Source organism: Frankliniella occidentalis, unplaced genomic scaffold (assembly GCF_000697945.3).
Source record: "Frankliniella occidentalis isolate FOCC.00 unplaced genomic scaffold, Focc_3.1 Scaffold19, whole genome shotgun sequence".
NCBI lineage: Eukaryota > Metazoa > Arthropoda > Insecta > Thysanoptera > Thripidae > Frankliniella > Frankliniella occidentalis.
This window is the reverse complement of record NW_026267149.1, coordinates 2,480,908-2,490,641: the sequence shown is the minus strand read 5'-3', so window position 1 is coordinate 2,490,641 and position 9,734 is coordinate 2,480,908. Positions and strand designations below refer to the sequence as shown.

The 9,734-nt window shown below is 58.7% G+C and overlaps 1 protein-coding gene across 2 annotated transcripts in view; it reads right to left on the bottom strand.

Moving 5' to 3' along the window:
* The window catches only part of LOC113202805 (uncharacterized), a 39,126-nt gene that overhangs the window by 28,750 nt on the left and 642 nt on the right, over positions 1–9,734 (bottom strand). The gene's annotated exons all lie outside the window — the stretch shown is intronic.

The following is a 9,734-nucleotide window of genomic DNA, read 5'->3' as shown; positions in this document are numbered from 1 at the left end:
GGGGAGGGGGAGGGGGACGCCCCGTTCGTCATGTGCCTTTCCCTTACATGCAGGGCTAGGAGGCCCGTCCTGCGACCTGCACCGCGCCAGCCGCGCCCGCCCCAAATTGGCACGCGATCAAATACATACAAATGCACGGCGAAGGGACGAGGACGGGACGGGACGGGGGAGGGCGAATCGGTATTATTGGTCAGCAGAGCAGGGCAGAGAAGGGACTAATACCATTGCCGTGTAAGCGCGGGGCGGGCCCTTATGGGCGGCCGATAAGCGCTGCGTGTGTGTTTAGAAAGCCATTATACTGCACAAAGTCGGACATGTGCAAGCCGGCCACTCACACACTCTCTCTCACACACACACACACGTGCGCGTTAAATTGATCCCAGGTCACACGTGGTGCGGCTGGCGCGGCGCGGACCGCAGAGCTGCTGGCTGGCGCGCGGACCGTGGCGCGTAGAGCTGCCTGCGGCTGCAAGGAGGGCCTCCGACCGACCCGCCAGTACGTAGTGCCAGTCGCGCCGCCGCGCCGCAGGTTTCCGACCCCAACTGTTTCGCAACGCGCGGCAGCGTGCAACGATCCACTGTCGAAAAGGAGAGAACTCTGATTGTGATTTTTATGAAATAGGTTTTAGTCATGCAACGCAACATGTCAGCGAGGGAATCCAGCCGCTTTTGACTGGTATCTTGTTCTTAGCCTTCCCATATGGCCATAGAGCTTAAAAGGGCCTTAAGGCGGAGGCCTTTGACAGTTCGATGACACGGTCGTAGGAAGTGGATCCCTGTACACGGGCAAAGCTGCTCCCACTCCGGAGGACGGCCGGCGAGCCGTTTTCGAGGATCACAACGTCCTGGATCTGTGGTCGCGCCCGGCCGCGGCGACTCGAGGCGGTGCGAGGCAGGCGGCATCGGCGGCGCCCGGCCCGCGGCCGCGGCCTGGAGGACTAGAGACCCAGCCGAACCGCGGGCCACGCGCGCGACAGCTGGCCCGCCCTTTGAGCAGATCGCACACCGCTCAAAGCTCGTCTATCCTATCCTCCATACCCACCTACCAAACGATCAAGAGGGAGAAGTTACCGTTCCTTTCGCCGGGCGGTGTCCCGGTGCGAAATACAAGACAGCAGGTCACAGAAAACTGCGCAAGCATGACGTCATTCAATTGCCATTCATTCCATGAGAGCAATGGTTCACTCATTTGTCACGAATCCGCGCCTATTTACGACCGTTCACGCAGCGTTGAGCTTGGCAAACCACGGGCAGTGAATATGAGTGGCCAAGGGTGTGCTATATGCTTGGCTATATGTCGCCGGGGAAAGGCGACGAGTGCGCCGCACACAGCTGGGGCGAGGCCCTTGCTCTTGCTCCGGAGCAACAGGCGGCTGCGAAACAACCGACGCGACGGCCGACGGCGGTGCTGAAGCGGTCTTCCCCGCGCTGCGGCGGCCGGGCTCACCATGCTCACTGGGGCGGCGTCACCATCCGCGGCGGAGGCAAAACAGCTGCTATCGCTGAACGGCGCGCAGGGTGTAGGTAATCCATGTCGATGCTGTGGCACACTCACACGGCACTCACTCACACACACACACACGCACTTGTCACACACTTGTCACAACACTCCACTCCACGGCACCACTTCGTCACAGCAGGACATCCCCGCGACACCTCACGCACGGGCACGGCCGGGCCGCGGCCGGGGCGGACACGACTGGTCTAGGAACCGCGAGCGGCAGCTTCTCTCCACAACGGCGAGGCACACTGCAATGGCCCCTCGGCCTGCACGCCTGCACTGCAGGGCCCTCTCTGCCTGGTCCGCGCGCGCGAGCTCGCCCGCCGCCACGCCCCGCCACGCCTCGCGGAGTCGCGGGCCCTAGCGCAGCGCAGCTAGCTGGCCGGCGGCCCCCATCCTGGGCACCACGCCGCACTCCGCCACGCCCGCCGCGCGATCTGCGCGCAGGGGCCCACCGCCACATCACACTCCCCCCCCCCTCCCCTCTTCCCCCAAATTCCCTCCTAGAAAGGGCCGGGCCAGGCCGGGCCAAGTTTGGCTACACGTCCAGCAATCTGAAACAATAATAAATACATCGCGCTGCTGTCGTCGGCGCAGTGATTGCCGCGTGGCCATGTGATGGCCACGTAACCACACGCAAGCGGACGCGGACCTGACGAGGTTCAGAGAACAATCCCAATCTGCCTGCACGCGTCGTGACGTAGAGTTATGCGATTTTACGGCAATGTCTGGCAAAACGCGGGGAAAGAGGTTCTCCGTCGTCCACGCCGGTCCCACGCCGGTCAGCACCTTGCCAATCTGCAGGGGGAAAGCGAAGCGGCCGCAATGCGCGCGGCTTCGTCTTCGGCGGATACCGCAGTATAATGGGGCGAGCAGCAATGCGCCGCCGCGCCGCGTTTTCGTGGATTGTTTTTCGAGTGTGTCCTGGCCGGGCTGGCTGGGCCCGGGCCGCGCTGGCCGCGCCGCCGCGCCCCGGCGGCCTAGACGCCCTATGCGTGTTGCAACGCACGGCCGCGCAGCCCGGGCCGCCAGCCGGGCCATGCGCCAGCCGGCCGGCCCGAGCAGCCAGCCACTGGGCCGCCAGGCCGGCAGGGCAGGCACCGCGTGGCTGGCATTAGCGCATGCGCAGGGCGACGTCCACAGGAGGAGCTTCATGGTGTGCAAGAAAGCGTGCAATTTCGTCGCCTTCCCGTCTGTTGGGGGGACTTTTCGGGGACCTTATTGACGCCACCGCAATATGCTCCGAGGAAACTAAGAAACAACGTGATCGGCTCGCAGTGTTGTTTATAACTGAACGATCAGACATCTTGTGCCCCCTCGCGCCCCCCGTTCCTCTCCCCTCGCCCGACAACGAGACTTGACCTGGACGACAACAAGTAGTTTGTTTTGGTGGAAAACTTTCCGTCAATTTGATGGCATCGTCATCATGCAGCAGGGGCGAAGCGGGAGGCGCGCGCGGCGATGAACGCAGCAAGCGCTCGTGTGTGCATGAGGCCCAGCCGCGCCACACCGCGCCACGCCACGCCCTTAGGCCCCACCATGAGCCTTTTTGTTGTTCCGATTTTTTTCGGCCTCGCGTGGCGTCGCTGGGCCGAACGAGCCCTGCACTGTAAGGCGGAGAAGGGGAGGGGAGTGGAGAGAGGGAGAGGGCAGAGAGAGGGAGAGGAGAGGAGGAGGAGAAATGGGTAGGAAAGGGGGAAGAAAGAGCGCGAGGAAAGATAAGAGGATGGTGCGGTAAAAGGAGAGCGAGAGACAGAGAGAGGGGAATAAAAGGTGGTGGGGGAATAAAGGGACTTGGAGGAGAGGGGGGCAGTCTGGCTGCTTGGCCCGGCCCTTTTCGTATGCGTTGCAGGGCGTTACTGCATGCCTCGCCTAGGTCTCGCCTAGCCGGCCGGCGGCCGCGCCCGGGCCCGCCGGGGTTCGGGCTGCCAAAGGGCCCCGCATCTGTAGTCCTGCTCAGAGCCATGGCCCCCGTGACTTATAGGGCTGCCAAAAACGGACGACAGGTACAAGTTTGGAAATTGCGTCCCTCGCAAAAGAGGCTGCTCATTGTGAAAAAAAGGCACTTTGTGAAGCGATGCGCTGTGATTGTCGCCCTCCTCGGGAGCCGTCAGGCAGCAGGGGTGCGGCAATTCCTTTTGACCTTGCTCCATATACCTGCGGAATGATGATCCCCACTGTCTCTCTCTATCTCTCTCTAACACAACACCTTTCTTTCGACCCGCACCTTGGAGATCGCCCTGCAGTATGGACCCTTGCTCTTTGCTCCCGTTCTTCTCCGAATGAAAGCCAGGAAACAGGTTGACGCAAACCGACGCAAACGGATTGCGCGCGACTCTACAACTGCTTCGATGACTTATACACGCCTGACTGTCCAAGCCCGTTGGGGTAGGCAGCCCGCCTACAGGCCTGCATGCGTTGCAGTATACTTCTCAACCAGAACATGTTCCGGGTTCCTCTGTCCGCAGGTGCCGTGGCCCCTGTAAGTAGGAAGGCCTCTCTAAGGACCGGGTATACAGCTGAACAGCACAACACGAGCATCGCAAAAAGAGCCTCCTCCTTGTCCACCACCGCTACCGCGCCGCCGGCCTCCTCGACAAAATGGCGCGCTGCGGCGGCTCGCAAAAATAAGCGAATGGGAGGAGGAGGGGGGAAGCAAGCGCACTGCTTGCTCGAGTCCATTGGCGAACTCCTTTGGTCAGCGCTCGCTTGGCCGGCCGCGCTGCCGCTTACCTGGTGGTCCCTCCTGCTCCGCGTGCAGACTCCACCCACCTGACGCCGCGCCGCGCCACGCCGCTGCGCCGGCCCGGGCATTGTGCACGGCATTGTCCCCCCGGAGCCACCGGACCCTCCTCATTCATTTCGCGCATACTCGGAAGACAGGCGGGCGAGCGAAGCAGCTCCTCGGCCGGCGGTCCTGCACGGAGTGCAGCAGCCTGTGCAGGCCAGCCGGGCCAGCCTGACCCGAGGTGGACTCGAGGTGGACATTTTGCCACACCGGCTCCGCCTACGAGCAGCGCATTGTGCAGGCCGAGGGGACGGAAACGACACCCTGCTGCTGGTGCCAAAAACACGGTGGCGTAGCCGAGGGGTGGCAGGTGCTATAGGATAGAGTAGGTTCGCTACGACAGACAAAAATAATCGCGGAAAAATATACGTACTGTAAATGAGAAGCTCGGCGAAATATCCGGCAAGTGTAGGCGTTAATTTAATCCCTGTTTACTTAATTAAGTGTAAATAGGGGTTAAAATAAGCATTTGCCTTAAAATTTTGGGTATCATCTTGAAGTGAGAACATATTTTTGGGGGGTGTACTTTCAGCGACAGTACGGGGAGTTGCTTCGCGATGCACTACATACGATAATGTGGATGATTTTGCTCGTTTACTGCACGAGAAGGAGCCGCGCATAGGGGGTTGGGGGCGGGGATGTTCGAGTTGCGCAAAGGCCGGGGCCCGCGCGGGACGACTGACTGCCGCGAGCGACTACTGGACTGTAGCACATCGTCGTGCGCGCGTCATGTTATCGGACAGAAAAAGAAAAAAAAAAAAAGGCGATCATAAACTTTTCATAACACACACCGGCCGGCACCACACGAGGCGAGCCACGTGGTGCGCACGTATAGCTCGGCGTCGCAATCACGGAATCACCTGCAATTGCCCTGAAAATGCGACACGCCGCCGCCGCGCGCGCATTGATGTTCACTTGCACGCGGACGCTCAAAAACCCCGCCGCTGCCGCTGCCCCGCGACCGCGACCCCTCCTACTGCTGCCGCTGCTTCCCCTCACACTAACTTTCACGCGCGACAGACTACATACTAGCAAACATGCTAGACAACGAATAAAAATAAAAACGGAAAACGCAAACTCGCGTGCAAATTTCCACTTGTCTACAAACTGCTAAAACACGTGATTACTATGCGTTATATGTCTTGGCGATGTCTATCTCCCCCCAGTGCTCACACGCGTGCTAATGATTCGCCACGTGTTGATTCCTTCCGGCACGCGAGTTAATTCGCGAACACGCGGTGCAGAGAGCCCGGGGGGTGGCGCGGCGTGGCGTGGCGGCGCGGGTGTCCAGGTGTGAAGAAGCGTGTACTACGGCGGCACGGCCAGCTGCCGCACGCGCACACCACCGACGACTTCACTTATTTTGCAATCTATCCCGCAACAATTTGTCATTATCTTGCACTTTTGACTTGACAGTCGCAAAAGTTTGCCAAAACGGCATGCGCGCATTAATTGACCGTCAGGTTCGCCAGTCTATTCTGTACTAAAATCTATGATAATTTTGACGAAATTATGGTACTAATAGAGGGTATGGAGTGTTTTTTTTTTTCGGAACAGGTCTAGCGAAGAGACGACCACTAGTGCACGTGCACGATGCGCTCCCCATCCCATACCCGTCCAGACACTGACCCCCCTCATTGTTGCGTTGGCCTAAACTTGCATGACACGCTGGTAATTATACCCCCCCCCCTCCCCCCTTCACTTTCCTCTAATATTCCGTCACTTTCTGAAAATTTCATTGCCTTTAGTGCTTCTGGTGTCGCTCCGCGTCGCCCTCCGGTGGGAAGCCCTCCCCCCCCTCCCCCCCCCCTCAACAACGCCCCTCGTCGTGGCGACATGCAGAATGGATGGCCGGCGGGCGCGCCGCGCCGCACACGACCCAAAGTGCATTCCATTCGACAATTTTCGTCGTGTCGTCGGAAAAGTAGAGTTTATATAGGGAAGAAAAGCGGGGCTCCGCGGGAGAGGGGAGGACGTTTTATCATCCATGATGCAGTGGTCGTCATCGGCCGCGCGGCCCTATCCACACTGATGACGAGTAATTTGCGACGATATTCACCCTCTAAGGGGCGCCTACGTGAATAAGTCAGCACTTTGTTGCTCCTATAGCGCCCCGCCCGGTCCGTATTTGTCTCCCCAAAACACGGCTCGCCCTTTGCTGTCGGCGCGCCCATCAATAAGGCCTGGCAGCGTGTTTGGATACAGCAAACCGCTTATTCGCAGGTGAAATATTTTAAAGTGGAGCCGGTGTGCTATTATTCGCACGGTAAGATACACACTAACAGACTTGTAGGTTTTATTCGTACAAAAGTTGTGCATGCGTTTCATTTGAACGAATTTGTGCGAAAAAGTGCATGTTTTGTGCATATACGTGTGCACAAATTCGTGCATATTTTCCCTCAAATTCGTGCGAATCGTAATGTGTGCGCAACTTTGTGCTAACGTTTGCACAAAAACCTACATATACATTTAGCGTGTAACTATTCAGCGACCCAACTAGCGCACACGCGTGTACATACACCTTGCTGGTTTTCCTCCTCCGTGTCGTTCTTCCCTTTTACCTCCCCCCCCCTTCTTTTTTGTATTTACTTCTTTCTTTTTTTGTTTTTGGGGGTCGGTTCGGTTCGGCACGGTGCGATATGCATCAGAAGGGCTCGCGGTGGCGTGGCGCCGCGGGGTGGACGCCGGGGTGGACGCCGGCGCGCTCTGCACGCCAGCGCTAATTTTTAGGCGATCCGCCGCCCGCCCCGCCGGCGCGGGTCCCAGCAGACCGCAGGGGGGAGGGCGCAGGTCGCCAGTCACGACACCACAGTGCCGCCGCGGCTGTGCAAAAATGTAATAATATTGTGCTGACGCAAAACGCGCAATTATTCACCCCTAGAAATTTGCACAGCTCTCCTAACAACATTTTGCGCGAACAGCGGGGCATTACGAAACTTCCGTCCCGTCGTTTGTGGGGCGTATAAATCCTATGGAGCTGATTTACATTGTACCAGGTGGCTGATTCACGCCGCGCAGTTCTGTAAGTATACTGTACCGCACGCACGAGTGCGGGCGGGCTTGCCTATCGCCCGTGTCCACGGCGCCTTACAAGCCGCGCGAGTAGGCATCCCGCCCGCACTCGTGCATGCGGTACAGTATACTTACAGAACTGCGCGGCGTGAATCAGCCACCTGGTATGGTATGGGTATGCGACAGCGGGCTCGGGGCCGGGCGCGCGCGAGCCGCCAAACCGCGCGGACAGTCGAATCGATACTGCGTGCAAAGCCGTTCCGTGAACGCGGCGCCGAACTTGCGGGCGTCACCGTGGCCGCGGCGGCTCTTTCGGCCCTTCCATGAAGGTTTCACGCTGCCCCGCCCCGCACTGTAAATTGCTTATGAACAACAGGTTCGTAATGCAAACCGAAAACCTTCGTAGCTTTACGAGAGGATTTTTAAGCGTTGAATTACGAACTAATTCTTCGTAAGCTTTCAAACAAATAGTTCGATTGTTCGTAAAAGCCTTCCTGGCCTTACAAACAATCATCGCTATGCAATGCAAACAATTCCGTGTGCGTTAGAGTATTCTACCCCCGTCCACGAACCTGCGCTGGCGCACTATAGGTACTTCGAAATGTAACATATCGATTATGAAATCATTAAGAGCAGTTTATTTGAAGTCGCAAATATAGCCGACTCAAGTGGGCTATGTGGGTCCTTCTCATCAGAGCGTCCGTCCACTGCGCCCGTCGCATTTTTTGGGGGCAGTGTTCCGACCGACCGCGACGCGGGGCAGCAGCAGTCAACAGCAGCGGCACCAAAAACTAATGGCAACGCTCTAGCGAAGGACGCCGGCCGCTCGGCCATATCGTTTCGCCGCTTAGTTATGTCGATAAGGAGCGGCGCGGCCCGGCCCGGCCGCGGGTGCATTGCCTCGTCGCTGCACCAAGCGCGAGGGCCCCCCACTGGCGCATGCAGATTGTGCAACAACCAAAACCAAAAATGATTTCGTTATGCCGCGTCGACGACGATTTAATCCCCATGAATGTTTTAGGTTTGGAAACAAACCAATCAACGACCACGTCCAAAAGTGATGCATGACATAATACTATACACCTTCTCGTCGTCGCATGCTTATAGTACCGTTCGAAACACGCAAATCACACATTGAGCGAGTAAGAGAATGAAACACAAACACCGATGAATGAAATGCGGTCCGTGACAACATTGTGGCCGCGGCCCGAGGCTGCTGCTAAAAACTAAATCCTAACAGAATAACCTGCGTACAAAAATAAAATCAAGTATTAAGTCCACTCACCGGTCCATCGGCTGACGACGAACGAATCCTGCTGCGGAGAGGTCTGCAGAAAGCAGCGGGGCGTTACGCAGGTTGGCACAGCTGACGGCAACAATATATTCGCGATACTGCGCAGGTTGGCACTCCCTTCTTCACGGCGGCGGCGGCGACACTCGCGGAGCACACGAAGCTCTGGCGGCAAATAACGACACACACAATAATGCTGCTGCCCGGCCGCGTTCTGTTGTGGCGCGCGCGCGCTCCGGCCGGACGACTTGCGAATAAGATGATGACAACAAGCGATGGACATGCAGCGCCGCCGCCAACGCCGCCGCCGCCGCCACCTGACCGCCCCTCTCCCCGCCCCCGCCGATTCCTTCTTCTTCCCCCCTCCCTTTCGCTGGGCGGCCAAGGTGGTGGTGGTGGTGGCGGTGGTGGTGGTGTTGGCGTGGCGGTGGCGGTGGCAGCGATGGCGTTCGGCTTTGGGACCCTCTCTCTCTTTCTGCCGGACGGGCCGACCCCGGGACAGGGCAGACCGCAAAACGCACTCTATACGCTCCGGTACATTCGGCGGCGGCAGATGCGCGCAGCACACCGAGCACACCGTCCCGCGACAGATGAGGGCGCCGCTGCCGCCGCCGCCGCCTCCGCCGCGCATCCCTTCCTGGAAGCGAGAGCCTGATAAATAATGACGGATTGCACACGAGCCCCGCCCTTCCCTCTCCTCCTCTTTTGCCCTTCATTATGCTATACACACTCCGGGGAGAGAAAGAGAGAGAGGGCCGATCACGTGAGTGTGTGTGCATAATAAAGGAAAGGGCCCACGACACGGCAATAATAAGGCCAGAACAGCATATTATGAGCGTCCTCACTGCACTCGGCGCGGCGGCGCCTCGGGTAACTAAAATAATCGGTGTTGCGCTGCAATTATTTTTTTGAAAAACAAAAACGGTAGCAGCAGCACCGAAAGCCTCTCTGCCGTTTGGCCGTGCGCGGGTGTCGGCGGCAGGAGCAGCAGCGGTGATTGTCGTCGTGTGATCGACCTCCACCTGCAGTCGAGGCCCCCGCGCGACGGCCCCGACCGGTGGCCTCCTCGGCCCGGCCCTTGGGGCCTTGAGGGACGCGGTAATGCCCCCTTCTTTTATTTTGCCCCCTACCTCCCCCGTCCT